At 42.8% G+C, this 17,883-nt stretch overlaps 8 non-coding genes across 8 annotated transcripts; 3 read left to right on the top strand and 5 right to left on the bottom strand.

Moving 5' to 3' along the window:
- Window positions 1-8,716: 8,716 nt before the first annotated feature.
- Window positions 8,717-8,787, bottom strand: trnag-gcc (transfer RNA glycine (anticodon GCC)). The gene has a single exon. It is a non-coding gene; the product is annotated as a tRNA-Gly (tRNA).
- Window positions 8,788-10,904: 2,117 nt separating this feature from the next.
- trnag-gcc (transfer RNA glycine (anticodon GCC)) lies at window positions 10,905-10,975 on the bottom strand. The gene has a single exon. It is a non-coding gene; the product is annotated as a tRNA-Gly (tRNA).
- Window positions 10,976-12,227: 1,252 nt separating this feature from the next.
- Window positions 12,228-12,299, top strand: trnad-guc (transfer RNA aspartic acid (anticodon GUC)). Its single transcript has one exon. It is a non-coding gene; the product is annotated as a tRNA-Asp (tRNA).
- Window positions 12,300-13,105: 806 nt separating this feature from the next.
- trnag-gcc (transfer RNA glycine (anticodon GCC)) lies at window positions 13,106-13,176 on the bottom strand. Its single transcript has one exon. It is a non-coding gene; the product is annotated as a tRNA-Gly (tRNA).
- Window positions 13,177-14,431: 1,255 nt separating this feature from the next.
- On the top strand, window positions 14,432-14,503 carry trnad-guc (transfer RNA aspartic acid (anticodon GUC)). Its single transcript has one exon. It is a non-coding gene; the product is annotated as a tRNA-Asp (tRNA).
- Window positions 14,504-15,308: 805 nt separating this feature from the next.
- On the bottom strand, window positions 15,309-15,379 carry trnag-gcc (transfer RNA glycine (anticodon GCC)). The gene has a single exon. It is a non-coding gene; the product is annotated as a tRNA-Gly (tRNA).
- Window positions 15,380-16,631: 1,252 nt separating this feature from the next.
- Window positions 16,632-16,703, top strand: trnad-guc (transfer RNA aspartic acid (anticodon GUC)). The gene has a single exon. It is a non-coding gene; the product is annotated as a tRNA-Asp (tRNA).
- An 806-nt stretch (window positions 16,704-17,509) lies between these two features.
- Window positions 17,510-17,580, bottom strand: trnag-gcc (transfer RNA glycine (anticodon GCC)). Its single transcript has one exon. It is a non-coding gene; the product is annotated as a tRNA-Gly (tRNA).
- Window positions 17,581-17,883: the final 303 nt, after the last annotated feature.

The raw sequence follows: 17,883 nt of genomic DNA, 5'->3' as shown, positions 1-17,883 counted from the left end.
CCTAGCTGATCCTATATTTTTCTATCAGCTGTAAGTTCTAACACAGAAAATAATGTTACAAAAATATTGAATAATGGTACCCCTCATTCGATAAAAATTATGTTCACATTTTTATCTTGTGAAATCTTTAACATAATATTTTTAATTGGCCTTTTTGACGACAATTGGCTAAAAAGTCTTTAAGATTATCATCACAGGATGGCATGATAAATAAGTAAATAACATAAATAAATAAATAGATAAAAATAAGAGAGAAAAAAGCAAAATTAATTAAATGAAACGTAATAGTAATAAAACGTTAAATTGATCTAAAATCTGTCATTCAGTGCCACTGGAAAAAGGAAGAGGATAGGGGAGTATTTCTTAGCACAAATCACGTTATTGATTTAGCAATGCAGCTTAATTTCAGATGCTTTAAGGATGATACTAACTTGTGTTATAGATGGAGGAGTAGCACAGAAACACTTCTGGATGAGGAGATAAGGAAAAAACTGCTGATTACCAATACTATGCACAAACAAACCTGTAACTGCAGTTTCGTTATTTATGAATTAACCTTAAGTAGTGAATTAATTCTTAGGATTTCTTGTGCGAGTAGTGTTCTTAAAAAAGAAAGAAAGAAAGAAAGAAGGTAAGAAAGACAGGTAGTTTAGGTAAGGGACAACCTGAAACTATTTGGTTGAATTGATAGTAAAAGTGGTTGTCCTAATTTCTAATTGGAGAGATCACACCGCAACATGAGTTTAGAACGGCAGTTATGGGAAGTTTTGTTGGATTAATTTGATCACACGCTTTAGGTCTTATTTTTTTCTTTCCACTGATTTAGCGTTAGGTTAAGTGTTTTCACACTTTCGCTTCAGTCTGACATTTGCTTGGTGTGTGGGGGCACAGAGACGTGTATGGACCGTGTGTTTGACTGTGTTTGTCTTGTTTGTTTGTTTACTTATCTATATGGGCGTGGCTGAGCCTTGAGAAACATCAACAAAGCCATTGGGCTATTCTGAGTAAATTGACCAATTCAAATTCAGGATCCTGAAACAATTTGGCTATAACCTCTAATTGATGAAGGACATCTTAAGAATTCATTGTACAAGGCTTCCTCTCCAGTGTTGCCAGAACTGTTATAAAACCCATGCATGGTTGTATATTTTAGTTTGATCATTTATACTCATTGAATTATTGTTGTTTGCTTTATGTTTTAATTTCTTTGTAATTTTTTCTCTGTGACACAGGTGGAGATGATGGTGGCGAAGTGGATCCCACTCCTTTCTTTCTCCCACACACATTCTTACTCTCTCCCTCTCTCTCTGTGTATGTGCATGTGTATGTGTTTGTGTGTCTGTGTGTGTCCATGTCGTGATGTCACTGTACCTTTAATTGCGCTTGCTGTTCGTAACTGTATGTGTCTGATGTTGAAGGTATCAGAGGCTAGGGTCAGTAAGAGCTAGGACATTTTTGTGCATAACCTTTAATCCCTAGGCGATCGGTTCGGGGAACTTCTGGTCCGGCCGGAGTGTGAATCTTCCTACCAACTATCTGCCGAGATCAATTGGACTGCACAAGCCGAGAAAGCCTTCATTGGACCAAAACCACACATGAAGATACTTCGCCTTCGGTGCCAGGCGTCGTCTGGGTCCTGCTGAAGGTCACCAAAAGAAAGTGGACGGAACCAAGGTGGACCGGGCCATACAGGATCACGGAGAGGACGTCACACGCTGTCCGGCTGGACGGGAGGATCCTAACCTGGAAGAGAAGCAGCTGACATCTGCCTAACTAAAAAAAAAAGGATCACAGACTAAAACCTGGAAGAGAAGTTGCTGACTACAGTAGCGTGCCAAGCTACCAATTCTGACGAGGTAGCATGCCAAGCTGCCACCACATCCTGCAGGACGAGAATCGTGACATCATCACCCCCTGCAGCTGCCTGGAGCCAGTGAAGGGACCTCAACAGGGGGAAGAAGTAACCACCATACGAACATTCTACAAGGGTTATATTTTACACCCTCATTTATTTTACAAGGATTGATTACCATTGCCATCTCTCCTCCACCTGCTGACCCAATTATCCAGATGCCCTTGTTACTAGCCAATCCTAACATCTATTTGGGAGGGGAACCCTCTGATGAAAGTGATGACTCTCATGATGAAGAAGATGTTGTTAGAGTGTGAGAATATTGAGTGATTTATGTAACAATCCCTTAAACTGTTTATTTCTATGAGTTTTTTGATTGTGTTGTTTTTATTTTTTGATCATTGATGTCCTAGGCATGCCCACTCTGTGCCAAAAGGCGTTCGCCTCAAAATGAGGGGACATGGGGGAATTTTCCCTATTTGACGTACGATAATTAGGGTTTTTCGCCCTCATACGGGTGTGCATGCGATCCGTTCATGTTGTAACATGTTCAGTCAAAAATATGATCATGTTTTTGTATTAGTTTACTGCTAGAAATATGAGGAAATGTAATCTGATTGATTGTTTGTATTGGTATTTTAAAACTTTGCTTATTAGATTTTTTTTTGATGAAATTTGGTGTTGTTGTTTTGATTTCCTACATCTTTGTTGAACTCTTAAAAGAGTTCAAAAGGGGGATTGAAAATATATTCTCATATGAGCTCTTTTATATTAGTATAAGCTCTTTTATATGAACAAATATGTATCTCTCACTTATGCCCCTTATATATTATCATGAATACATTATTATATGCCTTTTCTTGGAATCTTGTTATAATATCGAAAACCTCTCTGTGCCTTTTCTGCTCAAGCTGAACAGCTGCATAAGGGAGTGAAAGTGTTCCTTCCTTCATTTCCTCAATACAAGAACAACTGTCTTTGTTAGCAAAGGATGTTGCAGGATGTGTCCTGATCATCTCAAGGTTGCATGTCCTTGGGATGAATTGGTCTTTCATTAACAAGGCTATTAGCTGACGTGCGTCTGCAGGTGCAGATGGCAGAATTACGTGTGTGTATGGTAAACTACGTATGTAACATTCCTGTAATCTTCAATAAAAATCAGCCGTTTTCAGCAGAACGGCGAGAGTCTGTCCGAAGCAACTGGCAAGAGCAGATCGCGGGACCTGCTGTGTGTTGCAAAGGCTCTCCCCCTCTCGAGCGGTGAAACAGTGACTGGACTCATTTGTCTCCTCATTCTACCAACTCAAAAGGTGTTTAACTCCATCTTCTCCGTACCCGTGCTTGGTCTAACAGAAGAAAGACCAACAGCGGCATGAACTTTACTGGGTTGGCCTGTCATAGAGACGGAAACCGGCTGCAAATGAAAGTTTCCTGGATCTGGCTCTACACAAATGGAGCAGGAAGTCCCCACCACAAGCTGTGTGTCTGCGTCGAGATGGGGGAGGCGCCGTAAGATGGACACTATGAGACAGACGCTTGTTTGCCCTGCTGCAGATGGAACAAAGACGAAGGGGAGGAGCATGTGTTAACATGTGAACTTTAATCAATGACGGTGGTCATCCTGGACTTACAAAGAAGAGGCTCTAAGAGACTGTCTCCTATGGTTACACCCAGTGAAGGAGTGCTTGCTGCAGTTAGGTAATGGAAAAAGCTTTTTGGCAACAATCAGTTGACTTGGTGAGAGGTCAGAATTGGGAAAAATTTACTAAACTACTGCAGAACATAGTTAACTGAGGAAGTTATCCTTAAAAAATTGGATTAGTAACCTGGTCCAACTTACCATTGGATGTCAATATAATCTTTATTGTAAGTATGATTTGAGAGTTGGAAAACCGCAAGTGTCAAGTTTCTTTATGTTTGTTTTATAGCCCATCCTAGCTTTTTATCATAGCTTATATGATTAACAAAATTTTAATGAAATAGTGGTAAAGTAGATAACTCAGTGCACAACAACTTCTCGGTATTCATCAGGTTTCTTAGTTGACTGAATGACTTTTCTTATTTCTGCAAATCGTAGGATACTCAGCTACAGCGGACATGCAGTAAAGCCTCATTTTCTTTAAAAAAAAAAAAAAAAAAAAAGCGATTCATTTTGGTTTGACTTAAATTAGGTGTCACTGAAGGTAAATGAAGCTATATTCATGCTGCATGGGAATTGGAGTGTTGGAGCTAAAAGCAGTGTTCTATGTACTGCGAACTGACATCCTGCTTATCAGCCCCACTTTCGCTTCAGCCTGACATTTGCTTGGTGTGTGAGGGCACATAGACGTGTATGGACCGTGTGCTTGACTGTGTTTGTTTTGTTTGTTTGTTTATTTATTTATATGGGCATGGCCGAGCCTTGAGAAACATCAACAAAGCCATTGGACTATTCTGAGTAAATTAACCAATTCAAATTCAAATTCAGGATCCTGAAACAATTTGGTTAAAATCTCTAATTGATGAAGACCATCTTAAGAATCCATTGCACAAGGCATCGTCAGTGTTACTGGAACTGTTTTAAAAACCCATGCATGGTTGTATATTTTAGTTGAATCATTTATACTCATTGAATTTTTGTTGTTTGCTTTATGTTTTAATTTCTTTGCAATTTTTTCTCTGTGACACAGGTGGAGATGCTGGTGGCAAAGTGGATCCCACTCATTTTTTCTCCCACACACATTCTTGCTCTCTCTCTGTGTGTGTATGCGCATGTGTATGTGTTTGTGTGTCCGTGTGTGTTCATGTCATGATGTCACTGTACCTTTAATTGCGCTTGCTATTTGTAACTGTATGTGTCTGATGTTGAAGGTATCAGAGGCTAGGGTCAGTAAGAGTTAGGCATAACCATTAATCCCTAGGTGATCGGCTCGGGGGACGTCTGGTCCGGCCGGAGTGCAAGGCTTCCTGGTGTTGCAAGGTGACCAAGGGAGAGGATGGAAAAAGATGAATATTGGACTCTCATGGACTCACGTCGATACCTGAGATGAAGGCTAAAGGATAGTGTCGCTTCTCACCTTACTGGGACTAGTTTAACTAACTTAAGAAGAAGTTTGCTGAGTTTTATGACGGTTCTTGTCTTGAATGCTGCTAGGAACCATCCCTGATTAATTACAATGGGGTTTCTGCTGGAGGAGGTGAAGAGGATAACCAATGGTCAAGCATAACAAGAGGACAAAGACATCACCATAATGTATCATCGTTTTATAGGCCATCCGACGACCGCGACACCAATAGAGGAATTGTTCACAATGAAAGATGAGTAAAATGCAACTACTCTACACCCTAGACTGGTTTCCATACCTGCATTCACGTCATTATAGTCACATCTGTAGATGCATGGACTTGACTAGTCTCACTAACCATACAATGACGGCGTCACTTAGCTGATGTTTAATTACTTTTGTTCCAGTTTTACAACTTTGATTGTTTTATTTGTCCGAGGGGAGGTTATAGGTTTAAGGTGTACGTAAAGCTTTTGCATGGGCTGGAGGGGCCAGGCAGATCTGAGGTAATAAAGAGATAAATCCTAACAGAATATAGCATGTGTGTATTTCTGGTAAACTACCAATAATGAGCCCAGAACTGACATGTTTCTGGATAAGAGCTTAAGGCACATTAATGACAATGTTATAGATCATAATGCTGCGGATTAATTCCTCGTATGCTGGGGATTCAGAACTACTGATGATAGGCGACTCAACATATGAGTTTACCGTATATTCTTAGGTTTCACATCATTTTTGTTCCCGTTTGTGTCTGAGTTCTTTAACTTAATGTGATAACATAACCATGACTGTTAGTACTCCGTTTCAGGTGCAACAGATCTTCTGGTGGGTGCTGGATGTCATGTTTTGACTAGTGTTTTCTTATTGTGATGGATTAGCATGTGTTCATTTTTGAGGGTGTGTGGATGTTGCATAACGGGTTTTGAATGTGGCTTCGAAGGTTGAGGATCAGAATAGGTGATTCTGATTGAGTTTAGGTCGAATTGGCTGGATGACTTTTAAATTTGGTTTTAAGGACTTATTTCTGGTCGTTTTACCGAGCGGCCATTTACATTGCTCCTAGTTATCAAGGCAGTCAGGTGAGTTTTGCTTTTACCATTAGTCCGTAAATGTTTGAGTGAATCATTGCATGCCGTGCTGGCAAACTAGCTCTTTAATTTAGGTTAGTGAGTAGTATAGAAAGGGGGTGTGAATGTGGGCATGGATGATTTGTCTTTGGGTCTAATATTTAGGAAGTTTTTGTGGTAATAGGTTTATAGGCAATTGGCGTGCTAATTCAAGTTTTTCTTGTTGACATGTTGTGTTTTGCTCGCTGTGGGGAGGATGGAGTCGGCACCACCACGCTGCACGAAGATGGACAAAGGGAGGACTGAGCCAAGGACTTATGCCTTTGCTTTCCTGACAAATAAAGGACACTTGTCCACATAAAGCCCTCCTGCAGCAGAAGGCCTCCAACACCGACATGGATGCTGAACTTGTATTTTCCGTTTTATTCTTTTGAAAGAAGTTTTCAACCAGACTTATTACTGTTTCATTACGTCTTCGCTAAAGCTAATTGTTCATTATTCATCATATTTGTCACCTGTTTATCTTCATGTGCTTTTGTTGATTTGCGTGTGTTTTTTCTTTTGATCACTGACGAGGATATGTGTCACCAGTGTCCTCGCATGCACGCTCTGTGCGTCAGGTGTTCGTCCCTGTTAAAGTACAGCGGGCAGGGTTTATTGCCTCCATACGGAGTGCGCATGCAATACATTCGTGAAGTAATGGGTTCAGTTAATGCTAAAGTCATGTTTCATGTATTGTTTTCATAGTTTTTCATTGTCTCAGCTGTGAACCCATCGGTTGTTTTTCAGTGTCTTAATCACTGTTCATTACATATACGTGTTAACGTTGCTGTGTTAGTCTGGAACATCATCTCGTGTTATGCCCTTTTGTCTCTATCCTCGGTCATATTGTTACATTATCATTATTTGTTGCTCATTTGTTCTGTTACTTAGTTAAGCATTCATTTATTGGTATACCCTACCTTGCTAATTTGTTTACGATAGTAATGTGTGGTGGACAAGTCCACCAAAGGGAGGACTGTTGGCGCCAAAAAGGTCAAGAGGTCATCTACAAAATGTATTGAGTTAAAGCTGAGTTCTTAGGTTGAAAGTGTTTTCTGGCTAGAGTTCGTGTGCTGTTCCAAAATCAGCTCCAAAGGAATTTCCTGTTTTGGTCTCTGCTTGCTTCCAGTAAAATTGCTTAAAGCTTATCTGACTTGCTAAATACTTGATGTGATTCCAAAAGTGTTGCTGTGTCCCAGACAGAAGTCTCTACCCACAGTTTCCACAGAAGAGATGTGCTACCAAATATGGTCTGGTTCTCGCCTGTTTACTGCTGAATGTTAAAAAGGCTGTGAGCTATAAGAAGGGAGGACTCGTGATTGTCTGGGTCTTTCGGCTGTCCTGAGATGTGAGGAGACAAATAAAAGACCACGCTGTCACCACTGGGAAAACTCTCTCCGACTCTTTTCTTTAAGAATAACATAAAAAGCCCACAGCCTCAGGAATCCACAGAAGACAAAAGGGATTCTTCAGATAATAGATCAACGAGTCTCTTGGCCAGGGCAAGACGGTGTTTCTGCAGAAGAGACTCCCGGTCTGGCCGGTTTGGCCTCCATATAATAGAACAAAAGTGCCTAAAGCATAAAGGAGTTGCTGCAAACATTTTAATGTAAATAAGTACCTCAAGCAGAAAGGAAGCCCTCAGGCAGAAAGGAATTCCTGCAAACATTTAGGGTGAGGTAACTCTGTTTGACAATCAGATTTATCTATCAATAAAAGTCACAAAGTGTACAAATAACACATTTTGGACCATGCATGTTGCCAATCGTGCAAAGCCAGCCAATGACATTTATATAGCGGGTGAGTAGTTGTTTGATACAGAATGTGAGTTCCTCATTAGTATAGTGGACAGTATCCCCGCCTGTCATGCGGGAGACCGGGGTTCGATTCTCCGACGGGGAGACCGCAGTTAACTTTAGCTTGATGCATTGAACAAAATGGCCAATTTTGCACTTGACCATCACTTCAACTGCTGTTATTTAACCCCAGGTCTCTTGCGTGGCAGCTGTTGAATGCTACCACTGGTCTACCAAACAGGACACGCTAACCTTTATGGCCTGCACGTATCACGCATGGCACAGTAAAATGTGCAGCCTTCATTTTCTTTTCACAATAGTTACTTCTACTTGTTTTTCTCATTGTCCCTGAGGTCTCTACATGTTTGTAATGGAAGCTTTTTGTATTTTGATACGGCATCTTGTTGGAACTCAATTGAACTGTAAGTCGTTTTGTAAGTTGAACCTGAATGCATAAATCAACATTTTTTAGCTTGCTTTCCACATCAACTGCACCACCGTGTCTTCATTTACACTTATTCGTTGAACTGCAGTGATTGATCATTTGATATGTTTTTTAGCTGTCATTTAGGACAGCCATTGGAACACAGGGTTTCTTCCTAATGTGTCGTTTTTCTCAGCATTTCTGTGGTGGAAACCTTTAGGATGTTCAAACCATCTTTACTCATTGCCACAGCTCCAAGGGTAACCAATAAATGCTGTCTGACGACAATTGTTGCACATCATGCAATGCCATCTGTTGGCATAGATGTTTCAAAAGGCCAATTGAGGAATAGGCGCATGAAGAGTAAGACGTCGTTGTTCGTATTGGTGAGCGAATCACTGCCTGTCACATGAGAGACTTGGATTATAGATGACTACTAACTTTGATCGATGCATTGGACAGGCCTTGGAATTCTATCCAACAGAGGTTGCATTGGCCGGCAATCGAACCCGGGCCACCCGCGTGGCAGGCGAGAATCCTACCACTGGACCATCAATGCACACACGCGCATTAGCAACGCCAGTACTCTTGGTGCACAGGACGGTAACACGAGCAGGCTTTTTTTTTTTTCTTTTCGGTACTGGACTTCTAGCCTTTGGGTATCACGATTGTTACACTTTCTGCCTGTTAATTTGCTCAGCATTTCTGTGGTGACAAACATGAGGACCTTCAAAGAAGGTTTACCCATTGTAAACATCACAAGTTGTACAAATAACACTTTTTGGACCATGCATGGGAGTCCAGGACAAGGTCCGGCGGCTATCAGTCCAGCCCTTAACCGGGGCCCGAAACGACTTTCGTGCGTGGATGGCAAAATCACCACCAGCGTAAAACCACACTGTCGACTGGTTATTAAAAAATTAAAGGGTGCAATTTAATTTAGGTACTCACTCTCTCCCTGAGTGGCAGACTCGCCCTGAGTCCGTGCGCGAGAGCCTGTTAATGGAAGTTCGTCTGCGGAGATAAACAGCCGGCCGATGGGGCAATTCTCAGCCCCCCGGACTTTGATGTGGAAGTGGCGCCATGCGGCTCTCCGAAGGGGAACCCCCACTGAAGGGATCTGCTTTCCCGGGTTTCAGCACCAAAAATGTTGGGTAATTTTTATTTGTCCTGTATTACCTCAAAGAAAACTCAGAGCACACACAATAATTTGGTACATTGTAAACAACCTTAAACAGACAACGAACACATACTTTGCAAAGTGTGAGATACTTTGCAAAGGGTGAGAAGAATCAATCCACACCAGTCGAAAACCAGTTTCCTCTCACCCCGAGTCGAAACTCTGGAGTGAATTTATTTGTAAGAACACACACACTCCCATAAATTCCTCAAAAAACCCCTTGGCCTCAGGAATCCACAGAAGACAAAAGGGATTCTTCAGATAATAGATCAACGAGTCTCTTGGCCAGGGCAAGACGGTGTTCCTGCGGAAGAGACTCCCGGTCTGGCCGGTTTGGCCTCCATATAATAGAACAAAAGTGCCTAAAGCATAAAGGAGTTGCTGCAAACATTTTAATGTAAATAAGTACCTAAAGCAGAAAGGAAGCCCTCAGGCAGAAAGGAATTCCTGCAAACATTTAGGGTGAGGTAACTCTGTTTGACAATCAGATTTATCTATCAGTAAAAGTCACAAGTTGTACAAATAATACTTTTTGGACCATGCATATTGCCAATCATGCAAAGCCAGCCAATGACATTTATATAGCGGGTGAGTAGTTGCCTGATACAGAATGTGAGTTCCTCGTTAGTATAGTGGACAGTATCCCCGCCTGTCACGCGGGAGACCGGGGTTCGATTCCCTGACTGGGAGACCGCAGGTAAATTTAGCTTGATGCATTGAACAAAATGGCCAATTTTGCACTTGACCATCACTTCAACTGCTGGTATTTAACCCCAGGCCTCTTGCGTGGCAGCTGTTGAATGCTACCACTGGCCTATCAACCAGGACACGCTAACCTTTATGGCCTGCACGTATCACGCATGGCACAGTAAAATGTGCAGCCTTCATTTTCTTTTCACAATAGTTACTTCTACTTGTTTTTCTCATTGTCACTGAGGTCTCTACATGTTTGTAATGGAAGCTTTTTGTATTTTGATACGGCATCTTGTTGGAACTCAATTTAACTGTAAGTCGTTTTGTAAGTTGAACCTGAATGCATAAATCAACATTTTTTAGCTTGCTTTCCACATCAACTGCACCACCGTGTCTTCATTTACACTTAATCGTTGAACTGCAGTGATTGATCATTTGATATGTTTTTTAGCTGTCATTTAGGACAGCCATTGGAACACAGGGTTTCTTCCTAATGTGTCGTTTTTCTCAGCATTTCTGTGGTGGAAACCTTTAGGATGTTCAAACCATCTTTACTCATTGCCACAGCTCCAAGGGTAACCAATAAATGCTGTCTGACGACAATTGTTGCACATCATGCAATGCCATCTGTTGGCATAGATGTTTCAAAAGGCCAGTTGAGGAATAGGCGCATGAAGAGTAAGACGTCGTTGTTTGTATTGGTGAGCGAATCACTGCCTGTCACATGAGAGACTTGGATTATAGATGACTACTAACTTTGATCGACGCATTGGACAGGCCTTGGAATTCTATCCAACAGAGGCTGCATTGGCCGGGAATCGAACCCGGGCCTCCCACGTGGCAGGCGAGAATCCTACCACTGGACCACCAATGCACACAAGCGCATTAGCAACGCCAGTACGCTTGGTGCACAGGACGGCAACACGAGCAGGCTTTTTTTTTTCTTTTCGGTACTGAACTTCTAGCCTTTGGGTATCACGATTGTTACATTTTCTGCCTGTTAATTTGCTCAGCATTTCTGTGGTGACAAACATGAGGACCTTCAAAGAAGGTTTACCCATTGTAAACATCACAAGTTGTACAAATAACACTTTTTGGACCATGCATGGGAGTCCAGGACAACGTCCGGCGGCTATCAGTCCAGCCCTTAACCGGGGCCCGAAACGTCTTTCGTGCGTGGATGGAAAAAATCACCACCAGCGTAAAACCACACTGTCAACTGGTTATTAAAAAATTAAAGGGTGCAATTTAATTTAGGTACTCACTCTCTCCCTGAGTGGCAGACTCGCCCTGAGTCCGTGCGCGAGAGCCTGTTAATGGAAGTTCGTCTGCGGAGATAAACAGCCAGCCGATGGGGCAATTCTCAGCCCCCCGGACTTTGATGAGGAAGTGGCGCCATGCGGCTCTCCGAAGGCGAACTCCCACTGAAGGGATCTGCTCTCCCGGGTTTCAGCACCAAAATCGTTGGGTAATTTTTATTTGTCCAGTATTACCTCAAAGAAAACTCAGAGCACACACAGAGGGATTAGATTGATAATTTGGTACATTGTAAACAAGCTTAAACAGACAACGAACACATACTTTGCAAAGTGTGAGATACTTTGCAAAGGGTGAGAAGAATCAATCCACACCAGTCGAAAACCAGTTTCCTCTCACCCCGAGTCGAAACTCTGGAGTGAATTTATTTGCAAGAACACACACACACCCATAAATTCCTCAAAAACCCCCTTGGCCTCAGGAATCCACAGAAGACAAAAGGGATTCTTCAGATAATAGATCAACGAGTCTCTTGGCCAGGGCAAGACGGTGTTCCTGCAGAAGAGACTCCCGGTCTGGCCGGTTTGGCCTCCATATAATAGAACAAAAGTGCCTAAAGCATAAAGGAGTTGCTGCAAACATTTTAATGTAAATAAGTACCTCAAGCAGAAAGGAAGCCCTCAGGCAGAAAGGAATTCCTGCAAACATTTAGGGTGAGGTAACTCTGTTTGACAATCAGATTTATCTATCAATAAAAGTCACAAGTTGTACAAATAACACTTTTTGGACCATGCATGTTGCCAATCGTGCAAAGCCAGCCAATGACATTTATATAGCGGGTGAGTGGTTGACTGATAGAGAATGTGAGTTCCTTGTTAGTATAGTGGACAGTATCCCCGCCTGTCACGCGGGAGACCGGGGTTCGATTCCCCGACGGGGAGACTGCAGTTAACTTTAGCTTGATACATTGAACAAAATGGCCAATTTTGCACTTGACCATCACTTCAACTGCTGGTATTTAACCCCAGGTCTCTTGCGTGGCAGCTGTTGAATGCTACCACTGGTCTACCAAACAGGACACGCTAACCTTTATGGCCTGCACGTATCACGCATGGCACAGTAAAATGTGCAGCCTTCATTTTCTTTTCACAATAGTTACTTCTACTTGTTTTTCTCATTGTCCCTGAGGTCTCTACATGTTTGTAATGGAAGCTTTTTGTATTTTGATACGGCATCTTGTTGGAACTCAATTGAACTGTAAGTCGTTTTGTAAGTTGAACCTGAATGCATAAATCAACATTTTTTAGCTTGCTTTCCACATCAACTGCACCACCGTGTCTTCATTTACACTTATTCGTTGAACTGCAGTGATTGATCATTTGATATGTTTTTTAGCTGTCATTTAGGACAGCCATTGGAACACAGGGTTTCTTCCTAATGTGTCGTTTTTCTCAGCATTTCTGTGGTGGAAACCTTTAGGATGTTCAAACCATCTTTACTCATTGCCACAGCTCCAAGGGTAACCAATAAATGCTGTCTGACGACAATTGTTGCACATCATGCAATGCCATCTGTTGGCATAGATGTTTCAAAAGGCCAATTGAGGAATAGGCGCATGAAGAGTAAGACGTCGTTGTTCGTATTGGTGAGCGAATCACTGCCTGTCACATGAGAGACTTGGATTATAGATGACTACTAACTTTGATCGATGCATTGGACAGGCCTTGGAATTCTATCCAACAGAGGTTGCATTGGCCGGCAATCGAACCCGGGCCTCCCGCGTGGCAGGCGAGAATCCTACCACTGGACCACCAATGCACACACACGCATTAGCAACGCCAGTACTCTTGGTGCACAGGACGGTAACACGAGCAGGCTTTTTTTCTTTTCTTTTCGGTACTGGACTTCTAGCCTTTGGGTATCACGATTGTTACATTCTCTGCCTGTTAATTTGCTCAGCATTTCTGTGGTGACAAACATGAGGACCTTCAAAGAAGGTTTACCCATTGTAAAGATCACAAGTTGTACAAATAACACTTTTTGGACCATGCATGGGAGTCCAGGACAAGGTCCGGCGGCTATCAGTCCAACCCTTAACCGGGGCCCGAAACGTCTTTCGTGCGTGGATGGCAAAATCACCACCAGCGTAAAACCACACTGTCAACTGGTTATTAAAAAATTAAAGGGTGCAATTTAATTTAGGTACTCACTCTCTCCCTGAGTGGCAGACTCGCCCTGAGTCCGTGCGCGAGAGCCTGTTAATGGAAGTTCGTCTGCGGAGATAAACAGCCGGCCGATGGGGCAATTCTCAGCCCCCCGGACTTTGATGAGGACGTGGCGCCATGCGGCTCTCCGAAGGCGAACTCCCACTGAAGGGATCTGCTCTCCCGGGTTTCAGCACCAAAAACGTTGGGTAATTTTTATTTGTCCTGTATTACCTCAAAGAAAACTCAGAGCACACATAGAGGGATTAGATTGATAATTTGGTACATTGTAAACAACCTTAAACAGACAACAAACACATACTTTGCAAAGTGTGAGATACTTTGCAAAGGGTGAGAAGAATCAATCCACACCAGTCGAAAACCAGTTTCCTCTCACCCCGATTCGAAACTCTGGATTGAATTTATTTGCAAGAACACACACACACACCCATAAATTCCTCAAAAACCCCCTTGGCCTCAGGAATCCACAGAAGACAAAAGGGATTCTTCAGATAATAGATCAACGAGTCTCTTGGCCAGGGCAAGACGGTGTTCCTGCAGAAGAGACTCCCGGTCTGGCCGGTTTGGCCTCCATATAATAGAACAAAAGTGCCTAATGCATAAAGGAGTTGCTGCAAACATTTTAATGTAAATAAGTACCTCAAGCAGAAAGGAAGCCCTCAGATAGAAAGGAATTCCTGCAAACATTTAGGGTGAGGTAACTCTGTTTGACAATCAGATTTATCTATCAATAAAAGTCACAAGTTGTACAAATAACACTTTTTGGACCATGCATGTTGCCAATCGTGCAAAGCCAGCCAATGACATTTATATAGCGGGTGAGTAGTTGGCTGATGCAGAATGTGAGTTCCTCGTTAGTATAGTGGACAGTATCCCCGCCTGTCACGCGGGAGACCGGGGTTCGATTCCCTGACGGGGAGACTGCAGTTAATTTTAGCTTGATGCATTGAACAAAATGGCCAATTTTGCACTTGACCATCACTTCAACTGCTGGTATTTAACCCCAGGCCTCTTGCGTGGCAGCTGTTGAATGCTACCACTGGCCTATCAACCAGGACACGCTAACCTTTATGGCCTGCACGTATCACGCATGGCACAGTAAAATGTGCAGCCTTCATTTTCTTTTCACAATAGTTACTTCTACTTGTTTTTCTCATTGTCACTGAGGTCTCTACATGTTTGTAATGGAAGCTTTTTGTATTTTGATACGGCATCTTGTTGGAACTCAATTTAACTGTAAGTCGTTTTGTAAGTTGAACCTGAATGCATAAATCAACATTTTTTAGCTTGCTTTCCACATCAACTGCACCACCGTGTCTTCATTTACACTTAATCATTGAACTGCAGTGATTGATCATTTGATATGTTTTTTAGCTGTCATTTAGGACAGCCATTGGAACACAGGGTTTCTTCCTAATGTGTCGTTTTTCTCAGCATTTCTGTGGTGGAAACCTTTAGGATGTTCAAACCATCTTTACTCATTGCCACAGCTCCAAGGGTAACCAATAAATGCTGTCTGACGACAATTGTTGCACATCAACCAATGCCATCTGTTGGCATAGATGTTTCAAAAGGCCAGTTGAGGAATAGGCGGATGAAGAGTAAGAGGTCTTGTTGGTATTGTTGAGCGAATCACTGCCTGTCACATGAGAGACTTGGATTATAGATGACTACTAACTTTGATTGACGCATTGGACAGGCCTTGGAATTCTATCCAACAGAGGCTGCATTGGCCGGGAATCGAACCCGGGCCTCCCGCGTGGCAGGCGAGAATCCTACCACTGGACCACCAATGCACACACACGCATTAGCAACGCCAGTACTCTTGGTGCACAGGACGGTAACACGAGCAGGCTTTTTTTTTTTCTTTTCGGTACTGGACTTCTAGCCTTTGGGTATCACGATTGTTACACTTTCTGCCTGTTAATTTGCTCAGCATTTCTGTGGTGACAAACATGAGGACCTTCAAAGAAGGTTTACCCATTGTAAACATCACAAGTTGTACAAATAACACTTTTTGGACCATGCATGGGAGTCCAGGACAAGGTCCGGCGGCTATCAGTCCAACCCTTAACCGAGGCCTGAAACGTCTTTCGTGCGTGGATGGCAAAATCACCACCAGCGTAAAACCACACTGTCAACTGGTTATTAAAAAATTAAAGGGTGCAATTTAATTTAGGTACTCACTCTCTCCCTGAGTGGCAGACTCGCCCTGAGTCCGTGCGCGAGAGCCTGTTAATGGAAGTTCGTCTGCAGAGATAAACAGCCGGCCGATGGGGCATTTCTCAGCCCCTCGGACTTTGATGAGGACGTGGCGCCATGCGGCTCTCCGAAGGCGAACTCCCACTGAAGGGATCTGCTCTCCCGGGTTTCAGCACCAAAAACGTTGGGTAATTTTTATTTGTGCTGTATTACCCCAAAGAAAACTCAGAGCACACATAGAGGGATTAGATTGATAATTTGGTACATTGTAAACAACCTTAAACAGACAACAAACACATACTTTGCAAAGTGTGAGATACTTTGCAAAGGGTGAGAAGAATCAATCCACACCAGTCGAAAACCAGTTTCCTCTCACCCCGATTCGAAACTCTGGATTGAATTTATTTGCAAGAACACACACACACCCATAAATTCCTCAAAAACCCCCTTGGCCTCAGGAATCCACAGAAGACAAAAGGGATTCTTCAGATAATAGATCAACGAGTCTCTTGGCCAGGGCAAGACGGTGTTCCTGCAGAAGAGACTCCCGGTCTGGCCGGTTTGGCCTCCATATAATAGAACAAAAGTGCCTAAAGCATAAAGGAGTTGCTGCAAACATTTTAATGTAAATAAGTACCTCAAGCAGAAAGGAAGCCCTCAGGCAGAAAGGAATTCCTGCAAACATTTAGGGTGAGGTAACTCTGTTTGACAATCAGATTTATCTATCAGTAAAAGTCACAAGTTGTACAAATAAGACTTTTTGGACCATGCATGTTGCCAATCGAGCAAAGCCAGCCAATGACATTTATATAGCGGGTGAGTAGTTAGCTGATACAGAATGTGAGTTCCTTGTTAGTATAGTGGACAGTATCCCCGCCTGTCACGCGGGAGACCGGGGTTCGATTCCCCGACGGGGAGACCGCAGTTAACTTTAGCTTGATGCATTGAACAAAATGGCCAATTTTGCACTTGACCATCACTTCAACTGCTGGTATTTAACCCCAGGCCTCTTGCGTGGCAGCTGTTGAATGCTACCACTGGCCTATCAACCAGGACACGCTAACCTTTATGGCCTGCACGTATCACGCATGGCACAGTAAAATGTGCAGCCTTCATTTTCTTTTCACAATAGGTACTTCTACTTGTTTTTCACATTGTCCCTGAGGTCTCTACATGTTTGTAATGGAAGCTTTTTGTATTTTGATACGGCATCTTGTTGGAACTCAATTTAACTGTAAGTCGTTTTGTAAGTTGAACCTGAATGCATAAATCAACATTTTTTAGCTTGCTTTCCACATCAACTGCACCACCGTGTCTTCATTTACACTTATTCGTTGAACTGCAGTGATTGATCATTTGATATGTTTTTTAGCTGTCATTTAGGGCAGCCATTGGAACACAGGGTTTCTTCCTAATGTGTCGTTTTTCTCAGCATTTCTGTGGTGGAAACCTTTAGGATGTTCAAACCATCTTTACTCATTGCCACAGCTCCAAGGGTAACCAATAAATGCTGTCTGACGACAATTGTTGCACATCATGCAATGCCATCTGTTGGCATAGATGTTTCAAAAGGCCAGTTGAGGAATAGGCGCATGAAGAGTAAGAGGTCTTTGTTCGTATTGGCGAGCGAATCACTGCCTGTCACATGAGAGACTTGGATTATAGATGACTACTAACTTTGATCGATGCATTGGACAGGCCTTTGAATTCTATCCAACAGAGGTTGCATTGGCCGGGAATCGAACCCGGGCCTCCCACGTGGCAGGCGAGAATCCTACCACAGGACCACCAATGCACACAAGCGCATTAGCAACGCCAGTACTCTTGGTGCACAGGACGGTAACACGAGCAGGCTTTTTTTTTCTTTTCGGTACTGGACTTCTAGCCTTTGGGTATCACGATTGTTACATTCTCTGCCTGTTAATTTGCTCAGCATTTCTGTGGTGACAAACATGAGGACCTTCAAAGAAGGTTTACCCATTGTAAACATCACAAGTTGTACAAATAACACTTTTTGGACCATGCATGGGAGTCCAGGACAAGGTCCGGCGGCTATCAGTCCAGCCCTTAACCGGGGCCCGAAACGACTTTCGTGCGT

The sequence above is a fragment of the Nothobranchius furzeri genome, chromosome 2, assembly GCF_043380555.1.
Source record: "Nothobranchius furzeri strain GRZ-AD chromosome 2, NfurGRZ-RIMD1, whole genome shotgun sequence".
Lineage (NCBI taxonomy): Eukaryota > Metazoa > Chordata > Actinopteri > Cyprinodontiformes > Nothobranchiidae > Nothobranchius > Nothobranchius furzeri.
The sequence above is the reverse complement of the archived record's forward strand: the minus strand, read 5'-3'. Positions and strand labels throughout refer to the sequence as shown.